Source organism: Microtus pennsylvanicus, chromosome 15 (genome assembly GCF_037038515.1).
Source record: "Microtus pennsylvanicus isolate mMicPen1 chromosome 15, mMicPen1.hap1, whole genome shotgun sequence".
Classification (NCBI taxonomy): Eukaryota; Metazoa; Chordata; class Mammalia; order Rodentia; family Cricetidae; genus Microtus; species Microtus pennsylvanicus.
In genome coordinates this window covers 34,019,932-34,040,309 of record NC_134593.1, presented here as the reverse complement: position 1 = coordinate 34,040,309, position 20,378 = coordinate 34,019,932, and the positions used below count along the sequence as shown (strand labels likewise).

The 20,378-nt window shown below is 46.0% G+C and overlaps 1 protein-coding gene across 1 annotated transcript in view; it reads right to left on the bottom strand.

Annotated features, from left to right (window-relative positions):
- The window catches only part of Lcp1 (lymphocyte cytosolic protein 1), a 96,273-nt gene that overhangs the window by 32,747 nt on the left and 43,148 nt on the right, over positions 1-20,378 (bottom strand). Inside the window, exons 2-3 of the mRNA XM_075949026.1 lie at positions 17,051-17,115; positions 15,042-15,160 (exon numbers count right to left, since the gene is read on the bottom strand). The gene's annotated coding sequence lies outside the window, so the exon portion shown is untranslated. The remainder of the gene's footprint in view (positions 1-15,041; positions 15,161-17,050; positions 17,116-20,378) is intronic.

The window sequence follows — 20,378 nt, the reverse complement described above, 5'->3', positions numbered from 1 at the left end:
GCTAGGGCCTATACATGTCAGTCATGAGCTCTACCACTGAGCTGCCTCCCTAGCCCCCACCCTTGCCCTCCCTTTTGGTAAACCATTTAACTGCATTTTATTTAGCATGGCAAGGTGTACGTGTGTGGGCATAGGTGTGCCACACCGAACATGTCGGAGTCATAGGACGTCTTGAAGAGTCATTGCTCGAAGGATCAGACTCGGGTAGTGAGGCTGAGCCTTTAGTACGTTTACCTACTGGGTATCTTAGTAGCCCACAAATCCCTTTCTAACTGCTGCATCAACTAAAAGTGCCCTGCCAGAAACCATTTTAATCAACAGACAGCTTGGGGACTGCATTTATGAATCACCACCCAAATCAGATTGAAGAAGACCAATCTCAAGTCGTTTATCTGGGTCACGTCTGGCTGCTAGTTTTCTTGTGAGCCCTTCTGTTCTATAGATCAGTCGCTGCAGAATCCCAAGACCTTTGGCTAAAGAGATCACTAGTAGCTTGTCTTTGGTTTTTTAAACGTTTAAGACTATCCTTTAGCTCAAGTGAACCCCCAAGCTGCAAAAGCCAGAGGCAGTTCCTGCCTTAAAGATGGCACGGTTTGTCTCTGCTTACAGAGAGCATGGTGTTCCCCAGATGGTCATGGCCAGTGATTCTGAGACAGTGATTTCCAAAATACTCGGCTGAAGTTCCCTGGAGGCTGAATGTAGAAGTCATTTGTGGGAGTGTACCCCGGAACACAAGGCTGAGGGCCTCACAGAAGAGAACAGTTTCTCTGAGTGAATATGTACTGGCGAGCAGAAATTCCTGTTTCAGAACCGATCATGGAAACAGCAACAAGGGGGGTAAGTGGCCGGTCCTGGTGTCATCCTCACAGGCAGCTCTGGGCTCAGCTGTGTTGGGGTTAGGGACAGTGACGACCAGGTACCAACCTGCTGGAGTACAAGGGCATCTGTCACCCCGTATCACATGACCAAGGAATTCTCCGGACTGTGTCCCACTTTCCCTGCAACTTGACTCTGCAGCTACAGGAAAACTGGAGACTTCTGACTCTTAGTCACGGCAGTGTCCCAGCAACCTCAGGACATCCGCGGTGGAAGCTACAAAACACCCAGACACCTCAGCAAACTGCTCCTAGCCAGAAACACGCTGTATACACAACACGACCAGTACCGGACTCAGTGTTAGCTTCAGATGGCTAAGAAAAGAAAATATCACAAGATTCTGTGGTGAAGTTTAAAATTGAAAACAGTGTTTGTTTCTGCTTGGTCCTGCCCTTTCTGGGCACTTTCAGGAGAGCTAACAAAAAACATACAGCAAGTTCCTCTACGTCCTTGGATGCCAATTCTGTATGCTTACCTTTCCTATACAGGATGATTTTGAAAATACAGTTTTAAAATGACTTTTTTTTAAAAAAAAAAAAACAACACTCAAATATAGGGGTTGGAGAACTGTCTCAGTGGTTAAGAGCACTGGCTGGTCTTGATTTCCAGCACCCACAACTGTCTGGGGCCCCAGTTCCAGGGGCTGCAGCTCCCTCCTCTGACTTCCACCGGCAGCACACACACAATGTGTGCACAGACATACATGCAGGCAAAACACCAAAACATAATTTTTAAAAAAATAAATTCAATTACAAATGGCCCCAAATAAAAATGGGCACTTATAATCCCTTCTATCAAGTTAAACCTCGAATTTGACGGGTTTTTTTGTTGGTTGGTTGGTTGGTTGGTTGGTTGGTTGGTTGGTTTTTCTCTTTGCAAATGCACAGGCTGCTCCAGGGCACAGTATCCTTTCTCTGCAGCCTGTGACCTAAAGACCTCAGGGAAGAAGACAAAGGAGGCCTGTGACAGCAAGTCTGGGGCTGTGTAAACACTCCTGGGAAGCCAGCAGATCACAGCAGAATCTGCTCCCCATGGTGGTGTCTGAAAGCCTTCACAAGCTGGCCATTCAGTTGAGGGGCTTCTGAAGTGGAGGGACAGAATTAGGCACACAGATTCCAGCCCTACCTCTAATTCAAGAGACTGCATTGCCTCTCCTGCCCTTCCCAGAACATCCTTAATACCTCTGCTCTCTACCAAGGTACCCAAACCAAGTTCTGGAAGCAAGGGTGAGATGCCAGGCTGGAGTTTGAGGATACCTTAGTGCCTCAGCACCTGTCTCCTTCCCTAGGCATTGGAGCCTAGGAAAGATACCACCAGCCTCTTGGAAATCCACGCTACTTTTTGTCCTGCATTTTAACGCAGGGACTTTTAAAGGCCACGCTTCCCCCCACTGAAAGTTCAGGACATGCCAAATTCATTTGTTCAAAGAATTGCTATCTATCAATATACTGTTATTACCTGAATATCAAGCACCATTCCCTCACCTAGGTGTTTCCATACAAAGCTCTGCTCTGGTTGCTAGAAGATGCAGGGAGCAGTACAAGAATGCGGACCCAAAGACTAGGGCTTCACGAAGCTCACAGCTCAATGTCAAGTTTTGAATGAAACACATGGACATGGCTAATGGCCTGCAACGGGGCTAACACAATGAGACTTTGCTGGGGCTCGTGAGCTAAACACAGATCACCAAGAAGGAAGAAAGGACTGGATAGGAGCAGTAAACACAGAGGCCCATTGAAAAAGAGCAGGTCAGGAAGTGTGACACAGACCTATAAGCACTTTGGACACCAAGGCGAGAAGATATCCATGAATTTGAGGCCAGCCTTTGTTACATGGTGAGTCCAGGCCAGCCAGGACAACCCCATCTCAAAATACAGAAATACAAAATTAAACAAAGAAATATATCAAGTGTCAAAATCAGCCCATACAATTCACTAAATGAGTAAGTTCACCAAAGTAACGGGCAGGGAGTGAGGGAAAGTTCTCTGTCGCTTCTCATGAGCAGATCCTGCTTTCCTCCTGGCTGGGTAACATCAGCCTCCAGCTTATTCTCTGGATCTCGGTTTCTTCCTCCATGAATTGAGAGAGGAAGTCCCTTCCACGTTAAAACTCCAAGATCCCACTTAGTGGCTGACCGCTGAATATGTAGATTAGAGGCAAGCTTGCAGAGAATATAACACAGTTGGTACGGGGGTCCTCCGGAACAGGCTGTGCCCCAGATGTGTCTCTTAAGACGTGAGCAAGTAAGGGAGGGGCCCTGGCTCCCAGGGGCTAGTCATTGTCCCTGCTCTTACCTCATCAGCAAACAGAGCCGTCCCAGAAGCATCTCCTCATGGACCCCAGGCAGATGTCCCTGCTCAGCTGCCCAGTGAAGCAGTTCAGAGCAGAGGAGCTGTCAAAGTGACCCGTGGGACTTCTTTTCTGGGATGGCATCACACTCGGTTAAAGACAAGCTGATCCAGTTCATTCCTAGCTTCTAGGCAAGACAGTGCACAGACTGTCCCAGAAAGAGAGCCACCTAGTATTTTCTTTAAAAAGACCCAAATAAGGAAACTCTATAACCTCTCTGGTATCTCATGTCCCTGCCTTGTAACCTAAATCCTTTCTGATACCATTACAGCTGCTCCTTTCTTAGGCTAATTTCAGAGGGAACTACAGGAGCTGTGATGTTTTTATTCTTTTTTAGATGTTGGTTTAGGAGTTTGTTTTTCAACCTTTAAATTAATTGGCTTTCCAGTCTCCTGAGTTTGTACTGACTTCCTTAACCAGGGACCATAAGAACACTAAAGCTGTAAAATAGCCATTATAAAGAGCAGGGAGATTGCTGAAGGGGTTAAAAACAGAACGGTCAGGTGGTCCAGCTGCCCCACTATTGGGCATTTACCAAAAGGACACGAACCCATTAGGTAAAGAGATTTGCACCCCTTTGTTACGGCAGCACTGTGCTTGATGGCCAAGAAATGCCAGGCATGGTGGCACACACTGTAATTTCAGCACCTGGGAGGCTGAGGCAGGAGGATGGTAAGTTGAAGGCCAGCCTGGGCTACATAGTAAAGGGCTGCCTTAAAGGGAAAAAAATGGACAAGAAATGGAAATCTGAATGTCCGTTAACTGAAGACTGGATAAAGACATTGTTGTATAAATGAGGTAAGTGGTATAAACTCAATGAAAATCTATACCTCTTAAAAAAAATTGGAAGAAATTCTGCCAGTGCCAGAATGAATATAGATGAACCTGCAGGCAGCCAGAGAAAGACACATGCCACCTCATCTCAGGAATATGTAGACTAATTCTGAAAAGTTGATCTTATGTGAGTTGAGAGTTAAACGGTGACAACCAGAGGCTGGAGTGGTTGTTGCGGGGCCAACAAGTACACCGTGACAGTTGCATGGGCAGATAAGCTGGGGAGACTGCCCTGTGGCACGGTGACTGTAGTTGATGACAGTCTTGAAAATGCTAAGGAAGCGGACAGAAAGGGTTGACTCTACTAAAAAGTAACTATGAGAGAACATACTTACCAATTTCTATATAGTATATTTATTTCAAAACCAGTGTTGCATACGAGAAACACATACTACTTCATAGGTCAACTAAAAATCAATTTGGAGGGAGGAAAGCATTTAGAAAACAAAAAGCAAAAAGAGCACTTAGAAAACAACAGTATATTTATACATATATAATAGTATGTATAAAAAAATATAAAAGAAAGCACATCTATTTCGAGTCATGGAAACTAACTCTAAATGGGCATAGGGGAGTCCTTATATCTCTGCAATGTTTCTTTAACTCTAAAAGTAGCCAAGACAAACAGTTAAATGCAGAAAAATCATAGACTCATAGAAGGTAGTCAAGTAGCTTACTTGAATGTAATTTGCATATCATCAACTGGGCTATCAAAACCCGTTCTCTAGCAATTCTACATGTGTCCCACTAAGCAAGCTCATAAATCAGTTATCCCTCCCTTCCACTGACATCTGCCAACATCTGCTGCCCCCAGGGCCTGCGTGAGATGCTGAGAGAAACAAAGGTAGGACATAGCTTGTCTAGTAAGGAAGGCAGTCACCACTCACTACAGAATCCAGAAGGACTCTTTAGAGTCACAGGAAGACTTTGTCCCGTCCCCCAGAGAGAAATAAAGATGGCCCCAGAGGACAACACCTATGCTGGGTTCAAATGTGCCCTCCAGAGTCCTGTGTTAGAAACTGAGCTGGAACGTAGAGGTGTTAGAGGACGGGCCAACGACGGTGTTTAGCACGGAGTCTTCATTGGCCATGTAATGTCAATATGGCAGGAGTGTATTTCCGGGAGAAGCAAGTTGACCCCCTCTCACCCTTTCTTGCCTGTGCTTTCTTGTCTCCTGCCTGCTACCATGGGATAATGCAGAGGGACCCAATGTAGCCCTTCCACCTTGGACTTCACAGCCTCTAAAACCAAAAGGAACGGATCTCTCTGCTTTTATATACCGCCCAGCCTCAGGCGTTTGGTCGCAGCAGCACAAAATGAACTAAGACGTGTAGACTCAAGATGAGCAGGACAGTTCTTGAGGGTCAGTCAGCTCTTTTCCTCTCTTACGGGTGCTCTTTAACCCAGAGCCTCTAGAGAGGTCTAGTCATTTAGAGTCAGAGCAAACAGCAGCTAAGGGACAGCGGAGAGATGTGGATGATAACAACACAGCTCCTGCTTGCTGAATGTGTTATCTGCACCGTGATGCAGGGCTCGCCACTGAGCATTAATGAGGGGGATGAGGTTAAATGACCAGCTTAAGGTCAGGGAGCTGTGACCTGGGGAAGGTGCCTCATTTTCCAAGTGCCCTCTGTTCTCTGTCCTTCCTTGGGGTGACCCGGAAAGGAAACTCCCAAAGATCAAAGCTCTAGTGTCATGTTGAAAACACTCAGACAAACTGGGGGCTAGAACTCTCTGGGGGCAATTCTAGATGTCTCCTATCTCAAGCTCCTCAACATCTTAAAGGAAGTGTTAAGATGAGCGAGCAAGGCCACCACCAGGGTTAGTCTTTTCTGCTTGTGTCCCAATGGCTCCCGTGGAGAAAGGGTCCTGTATTTGGGAGACCTGCATACTTTGGTTATCCACTATTGTGGAATGAAGCAGATGTCTTGTCTTGGGTACTAAAAATAAAAGCTGCCTTCAGGGACACAGAGAGCCAAGTGAAGGAAAGTCATCATGTCTGTGAAAGGCTACACTATCTGGAGTAATGTAAAGATGACATCATCACAGTGCTGCAAGAACACAGAGAAGGAAGCCTGGGATTCTTCCTGGGAAGCAGGAAGAGGGGACAGGATAGAGGAAGGGGATGGGAAGAGAAAAGATGGTGAGAGGGAAATGAGAGGGAGGAGCCAGGAGGGGAGGGAAGGGGAAGAGAGGCCCAGGAAGGTGGCTTTCCAGGGAAGACAATATCGAACTAAGTCCTAGGGACTCAATACGGAGTTTTCCATATAAAAAAGATGGAAACAGCTTTGTAAAACAAAAGGCAAGCAAAGCATACAGACTTCTGATGTTGGTTTGGGGTGGCTGATGTTAGGGGCTCTGGATGCTGAACCCCACAGAAAGGAGCCGTGGGAGTGTGGTTCTCTTCTTTCTCGAAGGGAAACGTCAGTGGCCCAGGCTATACTGCCCTGCTACACACAGCAGGGCAGGCAATAAAATGCAGACAAAATGCTTCCACCTAGAACTGTTTCCTGGGCTTATATGCATTTGCTTCCTCCTCAGAACACAGTCTTTGCTTCCTCCTCAGAACACCGTCCCTGAGAAACCACCGCAGTGAGAAGAAGGAACCAGAACTGGGGGAAACGAGGCCCTGCAGAGTAGAGAAGTGAGTCAGAAACTAGCCAGAAAGAGAGAAGTAGGATGTCCCAAATCTTAAGTTTGGTCCAGCCAAGTTGTGGGGAAAGACATCAATGAGAAGTTAAGAACCTAAGATTTGGGAAGGTGGGAAATCCCCAAATACTGAGATACACAGTTAATGAAACAGGGGACGAGGGGGAGGAAAGGGTAGATGTTGAAAGAGAATGCAAAGATCAGAACGTTGACAAACTTACCTTAGGGGGCGGAGTTTATTTCTAATCTACATGGAAGAAGTATTATAGTCAATACCCGGAAGTCACACTGGATTGTTTACCCACCGTGTGTACTGTGTTAGTGTAAATCTGCGTTCTACACCATGGTCTATCTCTAAAAGAGCTTAGCGGGCCTTGTTTTGGCTCCTCTGCTAGTTCCCTGCTCACAGTCCTAGGAACCCCATGGTACCAGAAGCCGTCAGCACTGATATTAACTAACCTTATTTTAAGGGTTTCTGAGCTCTGACTTGTCTGTGATACTAACAGTGGAAAGTACCTTCTAGCAGCTGAGGAAGTGTGGCAAGACTTGGAAAACACACGGTAATGTTAAGAAAAGTCTGACCACAGCCACCATGACCCGTGAGAAGTGAGAATGCTCTGGGCATCTCAGAACTAGGCCCCTGGTGTTCTTCCCCTGGGATACCAAATGTACAACAAGTTTTGTTGGCCTGCACTGTAGTTCCCCCCTGCTTGGTTACTCTGTCACTCTCCAGGTGATTTCTATATCCTAGCTTGAACTGAAAACCAGTGACCGCATTTGTAGATTAACAGTAGCAACGCAAACTTCTAATTATTCTTAATAATTCAACCTCATCTCAGTGGGCTCAATGGAGTTGTCCCTTTAGAATCTCTGATGACAAGGTCAATTACACACACAGAGAGAGACAGAGACAGAGGGGGGCACGCTACAGGTAGTTGGCAAGTATTTACTAGTGCCAATTTATGATGGGACATTACTTTCATTAGAATTTTAAGTGCCACAAGAGAGAAATCTCAGTGGCTACACAGTGTAGTCTAATATTTTCAGAACTGTTCGTCTTTATGTCATATCCTTCAAGCGCTTACTGGCTGGCTTCTCAAATATGTTTGTTAAACTAGCAGACCCAGCACAGAGCTGGGATCGCTTACTGACAGAAAACATGGCATGAGGAACACTCCTTAAATACTCGATTCCAGACAGGAACACTTAGGACTTACTATCAGGTGGCACCGAGGCCATGGCAGAGGAAACAGGGTTTCAGTGTATAGACTAGTGTGGACTCTTGATTCTCCAACCGCAGGCTCTGGGTGTTGGGATGATAGGCATACACCCACCACTACACCTGACTATGTTGTAGTTTATTTAAGAGGTATTTGTTTTTATTTAATGTGTATGAGAATTTATGTCTGCATGTACGTGTATACACCATATGATGCTTGGTACCCGAGGAGGCCAGAAGAAGTCATCAGAGTTCCCGGAACGGGAGTTACAAAGGATTTTGAGCTGTCTTGTGGGTGCTGAGAACTGAATCCAGGGCCTTAGCAAGAGCAGTAGACACTCTTTAACTTCTGCCTAATCTTTCCAGTCCTCAACAATGCAGTTTAAATAGACACAATTGTCCCTTTTCAGAAACTGTGCCCTTAAAATGGAAGAGGCGACTGTAAATCTTGACTCTATCAGCGACTGCTACGACCTGTGGATAAATCACTATGAACCTCTCCCCCACACACACCCTGAAGTCTTATAAAATAAGGAGACAATAATACCAACTATACATAGCTATTTGGGGGAAATAAAATAGCAACTGTATTTCAAATGCTTGGACATTTAAAACGCCTATCAAATGTAGTGGTGCACACGGATCCAAGGACATCTCAGAAAACAGACAGTAGCCGCTTCCATCTACAGGTAAGGAATTGGCCTCAGAGAGCTCAGAGATTGCTCAGTGTCTGATGTGGTCAGAGCCAGAACAGGAATCCAAATCCGTGTCCATTTCCTCCCTTCCTACACACTGGACACACTGGACCTGTCTTTTTCCATGAACAGGGAACACAAGTTCTGTGTTTAAAACCTGTAAAATATTCACAAGCTTCTAAAAAAAAGACATCTGTACAAAAATTGGAGGGAGAATCAAGGCCCTGGAAGCCCAGGCAAAACCAACTAACTGATCATCAACAGGGAGCAGCGATGTCCCAACTCTCACATTCAGTGGTCAGAGGAAAAAAACACAACCACTGATATTTTGATTAAAAAAAAAAATCTCTGCTGGAAAGACAGTGAAGCAGGGGAAATCTGAAAAGTTTCCAAGGCGCCCACTACCCTGCATCATTCCAAAGAGGAAATTTTAAAAAATGTTTACAAGCCGTTACGGACAGCTCAATTCACAGTTTGAAGATGAAGGAGGGGGGTCCCCAATGGAAAACTACACACGCCTTTCCCTTCACCCCTTTCTTTCTCTTAGTACCCATTACCTCATATTTCTCCATAGGGAATTTCTATCACCTTGTTCCCTTGGGTAAAAGTAATTGGTAGGATTTGAGTCTGAAACATTTCCCACAGGCTCCAAGTGTTTGAGCAATTGGTCTCCAGATAACGATGCCGTTTCGGGAGGTGTACAAACTTTGAGTCTCTGGTCTGGCTAGATGAAGTCAGTCTCCTGGGGTAAGCCTTAAAGGTGATATTTGCCTTTGATGCTGGCTCCCAACCTATATCTAAATGTGAATAACTCAGTCTGCCAGATGTGAATCAATTAACCTGCACATTCCCACTCCGCTGGTACAGTGGTTGGTTCCAGCCTCCAAACTGTACCAGCCTAGACGGTGGTAACCCCTGACCTCTCCGCCCCTGAGTTGCCTTTGTCCGTCATTTAGTCACAGCTATGACAGAAGCAACAGAAACACAGATTACATATATTTTCACAAACTCCTGGGACCAGGAATGTTCCAGACTTCAGAGTTTTGTAGATCTGAGGCTATTTTCATGGCGGCGCCTACCCAAACCCCTGAAATCTGAATAATTCCAGAATCTGAAACCTCCTGAGAATCCGATCAGCAGCCAGAAAGTTTTGACTTTCAGAGCTTTTGGATTTCAGATGTTTCAGTCGGGCAGCTCAGCTGCCGTGAGCTTAGGCTGTCAGGGAGCTAAAAGGACCCAACTTTAATGAGAGGGTTCACCTGCAGTAGGCACGGCAGTGAGGCATGCTCACCAAAACTCTCTGAGCAATGGTACCCAAGGCAATGAGCAGCTAACACACAAATACTTCCAGGTAGCTCTTCACCTCGCTGATTCAGAGACACACCTTGGAGGATTTAAATGGTGACTGCCAGAATAAGGAACCAAAAGGCAGGTGATTAAACACCAGGTAGTCACTTCATTAGACCACTTTCCTTTGAAAAGGGGAGGCAGAGAAAAAATGAAGACAAATTATCTGCATGACCGCAGTACGTGTGTATAACGAACCTGGCGGCTGAAACTGGAGTCTCAGCTTTCTCACGGTGGAGGTCCCACCTCTGGTTTCCATACAGGCTCAGAGACTAACGTGTATGTGTGTGAGAGAGAAAAGTGGGGGGCGGGGCTGTAAGTTGTGCTAAACTAAAATAAGAATCAAGGCTGCAACCACAGAGCCATGGCTTGGCTGGTTCCTCAATTTAACATCTTAACTTTTCCTTCCTGGGGGTTGGGGCACTGACCATATCTGAGAAACCGCCTTAGTTTGGCTTGTAAGTGGGACTAACATCCTGGCTCCGAAGCTGAGGAAAAGGCCTTTTACCTCACTAAGTGGGTCACTTTCAACTTCGGTTCTTCCGCTCACAGTTGAAGCGATCTTTCATGGGTAGACAGTCTTTAGATCTCTTATATCTGTCAACTACTGTGTAACTCGGAGTTCATGCACTGGGGTGTAGAAATTAAATTAATTTACTCACAACTGTCAGTCACAACACTAGAAAATGTGAATGCCACTTGACTGAAGTTCTTAGCTTCTAAGACTAAGAACTTTCCAAGGACTTTAAAGGGGAAAATAGCGCTGTAGGCCTGGGCCTAATAAACGCCAATGCCAGTCACACGCACGAGACTGTGCACATGGTGATGAGGCCAGGAGCACAGCCTCTTTAAAGCAGCCACACCACAGCTGCACTTCTTCGAGAACTTACAATCGTCTGCACTCGACTTCAGAGCTTCGGCATACATATGCACTATAGTTTGCTGCTTCTTCCTGGGACTGTCTCTGGAATCCAATAGTGGATACAGCACTCATCCAATTGCAGAAAATTAAACAAAACACACAAATGAACAAGCCTGCTGTCACGTGTGAAGAGGAGACCACGGCTCGCCTCACGGACTGCAAGGATGACTAAGGCTTTCTTATGGTCAAAGCCCTTGGAGAAACACCCAGTTCTCAGTGAGCAGGGTGCCATAGCTGCTCCATCAGGGTGATAATAGAGATTCCTCCTCGCTGCCCTCCCCTCTGGGGCTTGCAACCTCTTACAAGATGGAACTATTATGCAACTGATGGGAAGGCAGATGCAATGATGGAAATTGGCAAACAGAGACAACAGGAAGAGCCGGTGGTGAAGACAGGAAGTTGAGTCAGAAGGAAGTTGAGGTAAACAACTGGGAGACGCCATCTGGGAACACCACGGCTTCAGCAGCTGGAGCAAGAGCCCCTAGGAGACGGATATCTCGTCAAGTGGCCGCTTCTTAGTGAGTCAGAAAGCCACCCGTTTTAATATCAAAAAGCTTTGTGGCAAAATTAAAACTCGCCAAATCTGCTGACAACTTAGTTATGATGCATTTGATGGGCTCTAACTTCAGGTGTTGTTTTCTTTCTTTCTTTTTTTATTTTTTATTTTGCATTGTTTGGTACACAAACAGAATAATGTCATCATCTCATTGCATACCTGTGGACTGGGAACCATCCAACCCCTACCCCAAATCCTGGGGAGAAACTTATTCACCCAGACAATGTCATTCTACTGTGATGTCTGTCGTTAGTCATAAAGTCCAATGACTTTATTTTCTGACCTTAACTCTTCTCAAACAGGAGCTAAATGAAGAATTTCTTCATTTTATCTCATAGAGCCTTATTTTGAGATTTGATTGCTATCTCCTCTGTACGTGCCGAGCGGCCTGCCCTCTTTAGGTGAAAATGGAAAGCTGACTTTGAGAATTTCCTAAGAACAATATGGAATGACTCAGTAAAGTACCCAGTGTATGTGTCCTTGTGTTTGCTGTCACAGACAAGGGCCTACCTCGGGAATATAGTTTGTGTAAGGATAGCAGGTCGTACGTCTGTGACCGTATTTAAAATAAAACGACGTATTGTGGTCGTTTATCTCTAAAGGCTAAGAGGTCGCTGCACAATCTCTTGAAGTCAATGTCCACTTGGTACTGTGAGGCTGGAACCAAGAACAGGGCTTTAGAAAAGATGCGGAACAGCAGCCATGATGCAGTAATCGCTGCTGCGTCGTCCTTCACTGCGGTCTCCACAAGGACTCAACGAGCCCTAAACTCAGACATTAAATTAGAAGTTTTCGTGTTATGAAACAGGTTCATAAAAACGCATGTGTGACAAATGCTCATTTCAGTCAGTATCAGTGGCAGCTCTGCCTGCCAGGAGAGGTAGAGAAGGGACTAGAGTCTGTGACTACGGCAGGACTCAAAAGAAAAGGAAAAAAAGATACAATCAATGCTATACTGACCCTAAAGCAAAGCCTTAGGCAAACTTCAGGCCCAGCCATGCAGGAAGCAGCAGCCTGGGAAGCCTGTGGAAGACCTGTTTTTTCAGGTGATCCTTAAATACGGTCAGAAGATTTACAGAGATGATCGTTAAAGAAACTGAGTGAGATGGAGGGAACCGGCCTGCGGAACTTCCCTGTGACTTGCGGTCTGGGGCACCCAGAATGTGGGTGGGAGAGATGGCGAGAGGGGACGGCTCGAGTAGGAGGAAGTGGCATGAAATAAGGCTGCGGAAGTGGGCTGAGGCAAATTCGTGAAGGTACAAAAATTCTTGGTAAAACTATTAATGAGTCATCCCACCCCACCGTTACATGAAATCTGCCAACGGGTGTCTTGCCATTTTCTTTCTCTTTTTTTGGCTTGAATTCTCTCTCTCTCTCTCTCTCTCTCTCTCTCTCTCTCTCTCTCTCTCTCTCTCTCTCTCACACACACACACACACACACACACACACACGTTAAGCTCCCTAATCTGCTGCTCCATGGCCCAGCAGGCTTCATGGCAGGTGGGCAGGCCCGCCACAGTCAACCCAGCTCTTGAAACCCAGACCACCCCCTGCCCCACCCTGACTCTTATGACCTTGGGCCAACAATTTCAATGACTAAAACTCCTTGATAGCTCAAGGCACTTAAGAGAATTCCAAGTGCTCACACAGCTACAGAAACAGGACTTGCTGCACTAGACTTTCCAGATCTATACACTCCATAACCACAAACTCAACCAAGTTCAGACTGAAGCATCTTCTAAAACACTGGGGTTTGCACAGAACGCAGCATGATGTCTTCCTTGTTATCATCCCCTAGTCCGTGCAATACATGATCTTACACTGTAGTACTTAGGCAGTCCTAAGGTATACAGGACTGGGCGTCTGCAACTTCGAGACTCTGCAGAGGTCCTCCTTCGGTTCTAATTTAAATACACACATAGGAATGCTACGTTACTCACTAGTCACCCTTCTCCAAAAGGGTGCAAGCTAGAAGCATCAACCAACTGAAAACACTGGAAGTTTTTCCAACACCACTGACCGTTGCAAGGCATAGCATACAATGGATATAAAATTTCAAATAGTCCTACCAGACACAGATTGCTCCTGAACCGGCTCCCTGAGCAGCCACTGCCAACCGCCTCAACGGTATCTTTGTCAGGGCTGAGACCCGGAAGAGCCCTCCCTCATGCTTCTGGCCTGAGGAAGAAACTGTGCATGGTGGCCTGGCAGGTGGATGCTTCAGCAATCCAAACTCGGTTGGCGTTAACTCTGCCATATTCATTTTCACTCTTTCCCAAATGTAAGGGGAAAATATTGACATTCCTTCATGTCTTCATTTATTTCCTTCTCATTACTATCTCTGATGAAAATATTGGAAGTATTTTTTTTCAGTATTTCTAGTCCCTTCCTCCAGAGATTCCCATTTCTTGTTTGTTTGTTTGTTTCCTATTTTTAAACTGGCCAGGTAAGCTCTGCAGGTGAGGACTCATGATCAATGCAACTTCCAGAAATTCATATGTATAGAAAAATGGCGAATCCCATTTAAACTGCCCACACAGACATTCTTTTGTAAAAGTTCCTCTAACAGAAACCAATTCTGACAAATTCTTGGTCCATTTGACACCAAGGTGTGTGTTGTTGAACCATCACAAGCTTTGCTAAGGAAGAAACCTGTTTCTACTCTCCTTTTTAAGTTGCCCCGCTGCCCTACTTCTCGGCCGTAAGACACACTGAGCTTCAGCATGCGTGCTGGACAGCTTCTGCAGGTCACCTGTCCTGGGCTCGGCCGGTTGGGAAAAGCAAACAAAAGCGTAGACGCCTCGGTCCTTCATGGCTCTATGCTGCAGCCGTGTGCTAGGACTTCCTTTGCACACAGGAGGCCTTCCTCCAGAATTCAACAGAGCGTTCACCCACATGGCCTTTCAGCCTTAGCAAATAATCCAGACAGCACTACAAAAGTAGCACGAGCCACCCACACAGGCAGCTTTGGATTTTAGAGACTGGATGGAAGAGAGGAGACCTCTAATTCTATGTAGTTAGAAAACACAGGCATGAAAACCCCGCTGTCAAAAACCACTCACAGAACCAGCCCCACGTTTGGTAACATGACCTAAGATGTTAAAGGAGCCTCTGAGTGGCTATAAGGAAGTTTGCTTTTTTTTTTCTAAAGAAAAACAACCACAGAAGCTAAAATTAAACCACCCCCATTAGTATAACGAGAAGCAAAGTCTAAATGATCAATATGCATTTTCCAGAAAACATTTTAAAGTTGACCAAATCAGAGTAAATAGCCTCCCTCAAATAGAGCAGTCAGCAGGTATCAAAGCATGGTTTGGCTTTCAAGATGGGGAGAAAATAAGTTTCTTTACAGGGTGTGCTGATAACCTGATAAGTGCAGAGAATTGGGCAAGAACCAAGCCAGAGAACATCATCCCCATTTCCCGGCCACCCTTAGGTGGCTGCAGGTCCTGATTCTTAGAGGGAGGCAGGGCACCCAAACCTCAGAGGACAGGTGCCCAACCATTTCAAGGTAAACTCCACAGTCCCCAGCAGCAGAACCCCAGTGTGCCCCCAAACACTCCCAACAAGCCAAGGGACAGGCAGCAATTTTACCTTGTAGAGAAACTGTCCTTGGTAGCGCTGCTGTGTGGTCAGGGACACCAGTCCTTCAGTTCTGCAGAGCAGCCCTGTCAAGCCCAAGCCGGGGTGTGTGGTCACAAGGCAGGAAGTAACTACGGTGACAAATCACCAGCAAGGAAAGAAATAGATTTTGTCTTTATAAGGACATTTTACTCAACTTTTTTTTCTCTCAAGTCTCCTCCCCCCCCAAATCACCTGACAACAGGTCACAGTGAAATCCAGAAGCCACCTTCCACTTCCTCTTCTCTCTGAGCATTTTGCTCTTTCCCTGGGTCTCTCTCAGCAGGCCCTGGGCTACTTAAACCCTTCAGATCTCAGATAGGGGAGCGAAGGTCAGCTCACTGGCTGGCCCAACTCTTTTGTCTGACTCTAGTTGCTAAAAGCAAAACCCGGGAGCCTACCTACTTTCAGCAGGGATAAACAAATTCTTCATTTCTAATGGAAGCTCCGAGGGAAAGGTTGGTGTGTACCTGAGACACACTGAAAGGATTCCCTATTCCCCGAACCCATTTAAACCCAACCCTTCCCAAATTCTTAATGATGAACTTATTGGTATAAACAAAACAAAAGGATCTCTTTAAGGACAGGGCCTGGAGAGGAAGGCTTCTTCCTATATTATTTACTCATTCTTTTATTTATAGAACGCCCATGTGCTACGGATCTCTTTAACCCAATTAGAGAGTTCAATTATTCAGATGTTCCCCGTAAAGAACGGTGGTGGATCATACAGGCAGCGATCGCTAACAGGCTAGCTTCATTCCTTCATACAGACCAAATCCCATCCTAGGATCAGATCTGAGCTCCGCTGACTGAAAATTGAGCACACTCAGCTCTGCATTTCCCGGACTCAGTATGTTTCCAACAGTGACAGAGATGTTGTCATTTAGCCTTGGGGGATGTCTGCTGCGGTGAGGCCCCTGGGTAAGATGGCAAAGGTGACTTGTCATGCACCAGGTATTGGCATTTTCGGGGAGCCATGCCTGCTGTCAGGGCATAGCATCATCCCACGGACCGAGCTGCTCTGAAGACTTCCTTGGCTTTTCTGATTTTCTTACAAAATGTTCTTAGTTTTAACTCCCAAAGTTGAGATAAAGTCTGTCAGTTTATCTCCCCCATCAGCCTGGTGAGGCAATCTTGTACCCAAACCCTTAGGGCTCCTATTGGGCAAGAGGGTCTGTTCCAGAATGGGAAAACAGGGAGAAGGCTCAGTTTTCTCTGGATGTTGTCCAAAAGAACATTCTAGAAATGGTTCTGGTATGAACCGACAACTCTCTTTGGGTGTAGCAGGCAAGAGTGAGGTGGTGAGTAGGACCCCAATTAAGTGGCAAAGAGAGGTCAAGGGCACCTGACTTCTCAAAGAAATATCCAGACATTGTAACATGATTAATAAGAACCCAGAGGCAGATCTTCAACCTAAAGATCAGAAAAGCAAAACAGCCAGCCACTGGCTCTTACCTCTGCCTCAGCCTGAAATGGCGATCCTGCCTCCAGGAATCTCAGAATGAGACTGTGTGTGAGAGCTGTCTCCTCTCATTTTATAATCCTCTCTAGGAGCTGGGATTAAAGGCGTGCACCACTGGGGTTAGGCGTGCACCACTACCCGGTTTCTATGGCAGCTAGTGTGACTAATGGCATTAGAAGGTATGTGTTACCATTATCTGGTCTGTAATGCTGACCAGTGGGGTTATTTTACTCTCTGATCTTCAGGCAAACTTTATTTATTAAAATACCAATGAAATGCCACTACAAGACATTGTATCATCTTGGACCGACCACATGACCCAGCAGTAAAAGGCTGGTGGTTTCCACCCCTGGGAACAGTCTTCACTCAGGGTCGTGCAGAAGGGCTCCACAGACGGTCTTAAGGAGGTGTGTACTGACGGTGCATCTGCCTGTATGCATCTACATACTCGTGGTCTCAGAACGGAGTAAAGGCCAACAGCCATGCTTCATGAAAAGGAACCAATCCACATTTTGTTTACCTGGGAGACAGAAAACAGGAACATTCTGTGTGTGCTTTTGCCTGATCCCAGGAGATGGGAGGAATCTAGAAAAGAAAAAGAGGAAAAAACATACTTAGGCCTCGGTTCCTCTAGTGTGTGAGTGTCTGCCAAGGCTGGTGATTGAGACAGAAAGAAAACAGAGCCATTGCTCTCGGGGAGGAAGAACAAAGCCTTGTGCAGAGGAACGTGTAAGTTGATGCTCAAGAGAGGGCAGAGGAAACCGGCGTGTTGTAGTGTGATGTAGAACAGGCCCAGATTTTCAGCCCGAATCTGGTTCTGGTCACAAAGACTTGGAGCCCCACTGGGCCTGCACTGAGATGAAAGCGCTGAGCAGGACTTTGCTTATAGCCACCCGATCAACACAGCCCCTTCTCCCTGAGCATTAGCTCACCCTGCTCCTCCTCAGCCACCTGTCACTGCCCCCAGCCACATCCTGGATTTCACCATTCAAGCCCCTCCCTCGTAATCTCACCACCTGCCTCTCTCCTGATGAAAATCTACCCAGGGGAAACCAGTGTAGGGCAAGGCTTTTTTCTCTCTCTCTCTCTCTCTCTCTTCCTGTCAGTGTTTAAAATTGCATATTGCCTTTATTATGTTTAGGGATGTGCCTTGTATATCTAATCTCTCCAAGACCTTTATCATGAAGTTGGCCTTACCCTTTCTGAGGAGTGGATGGGGGTTTGGGTGGGAAAAAGGTGGGGGGGGGAGTAGGAGGAGGGGAGGGAGGGGAAGCTGTGGTTGATATGTAAAATGAAAAGAAAAAAAAACTTTAAGTAAAAATTAAATAAAAATTGCTTGTGGTGGTTACACAGGACAATAACTTTGGGTTTTGTTGTTTTTTTTGTTTCTCTGCAGACAGTATTCCCTTCTGCCCTGCACCCGGAAACATCTCGCACCTTTGCTCCATCTGCTCTGTGTCTCTGCTGACCCCCTCCTCCGCTGAGCCCCACCTTTCCTTTCCTTGCCCCTCTCTCTGCCTCTTGCCCGCCCTGAATCCAACTGACACCAGGTCTACTCTCGTCATGACCTCAATCTCCAAGACCAGATCACCTGCACAGGGGAGTGGCTGAGTAAAAGTTCTGGCTCAGGTAACTGGGGTCAGAGGTCAACTTTACTGATGAACTGGTTGTATGACTTTAGACAGAGGACTGAATTTCACTGGCCTCCATATCTTCATCCAGAAGAAGGGAGAAGAGCAATGTCTGTTCAGTGCAGTTGTTGAGAGGATTAAGTGCACGGAGGGGTAGCGATCTGGGAATACTGCCTGTCACAAAGTAAGTGTTGTGTAAGCGCCAACTGCTTCTTTAATGTTTCTACCAGGCTGGGGACTAACCCCTTCACATATATCGTCTCATTTATTCCTCACCCATAACACATACATTGAATATTCTTTTCTTCAGCTCAGCAGTATCTTTATTGACATAGAATTCACATGATCTAACACTCACTCCTTCAAAATAGGTTTATCATATGATCCGATCTGTACACACATTATGCCATACAATTCAAAAATATTTTTATCAACCCCCCAAAGAAACCCAGTACCAATTAGCAGCTACTCCCCGCTTATCCGCATCTCCCACATCCTCAGCCATCCACCATGCCCTGTTTCTGTCTCTATGGATTTGCCTGTTCTCAACATAACACACAAATGAAACCATGGCTTCCTGTAGCCTTTTGATCTGGTTAAGGCAATGTTTTGCTAGGTGGGCCTTGGAACCCCTTGACCCTCTTGTCTCAGCCTTCTGAGCGAAACTGAGATTACAGGTTTGTTCCTTGATGACCAAGCAATCTCAGGCCTTTTGGGGTGTATTTAGTTGGTTTTCTCACTTAGCACGTTTTCAAGGTCCACTCATGCGGTACCATGTGTCACTACTTCATTTTTAATTACATTCTATTTTATCGACTTTGGGGGTTGCACATAAGTTGGGGGGGGGTCAGATGGCAACATTCGGGAGCCAGTTCTCCTCCTTCACCATCTGGGCACCAGGAACCAAACTCAAGTCAAGATTGGCGCCAAACGCCTTTACCTGCTGGGCATCTCACCAGCCCTTTGTTCCCCTAAAAGAATGATGCCCCATGTTTGAGATTGCACCACATGTTACAGCCCCTTGGTCGGCTGATGGCCATTTGGATGGTTCTACTGCTTTGGCACTGTGAGTCACGCTGCTATGAATGTTTGTACACATATTTTGTGTGGCTCTTCTTTTTGATCAAATGAATGTACGCATCACTTTAGAAGCTGCATATCACCCCAAGACTGATGATAAAGCACCACTCTTGACAACTCTCCTGATTTCTCTTCCCTAGAGACAACCATTTTCAACAGACACCGTCCTTTCCTCCACTATCAGCTCCAAGCTATCTCATGCTGTACTTACACTATATCTTGACTGCTTAGATTCATGTGCATAGACACGAATATATACACTTATCTCTCCTTCCTATTTGGAAGTGAATTTGTTTCTCACCTACCCATTATCTAAAACAAGTTATAACAATGGTTTCATTAAAATCAATATTTTGTTTTTAAAACGACTATCAAGACAGTCATAACTGGGCTGGGGAAATGGTTCAGTGGGTAAAGTACTTGCCGTGCAGTGTGGTGAATTGATTTCAAATCCCCACACCCATGGAAAGCCAGGCAGGATCATATAGGTCTCTAATCCCAGCACTCCATACAGGGAGACCAAAGGTATCGATGGGGGAATTCCAGGAATATTGAGGGCCTGGCTTATAGAATGAGAAATAATAAAAAGAGCTTGTCTCAATAAAGGTGGAAAGGAAGAGGTGACATTTGAGTTTCTCCTCTGACCACCTGCATGCACCCAGAGGCACACCCATGTCCACTCATACACATAAATACACACATAACTTACACACACACACACACACACACACACACAGACACACACACAACAACAACAGACAAAACATATAATGAAAAACACTCCCGAGCAATTGTATGCACTTTGCTAGGTTCTTACATACTTATGAATACCACACAGAACTCACTAACAGAGTTAAAATAAGACAAAACCCAACAAAACCGTACAGAGTCCCCTTGCAGTTGACAAGACAGTGAGGCATGCTCACCAAAACTCTCTCTGTACACAGGGCGGTGAGCATGCTCACCGAAACTCTCTCTGTGCACAGGGCAGTGAGCATGCTCACTGAAACTCTCTCTGTACACAGGGCGGTGAGCATGCTCACCGAAACGCTCTCTATACACAGGGCGGTGAGCATGCTCACCGAAACTCTCTCTGTGCACAGGGCAGTGAGCATGCTCACTGAAACTCTCTCTGTA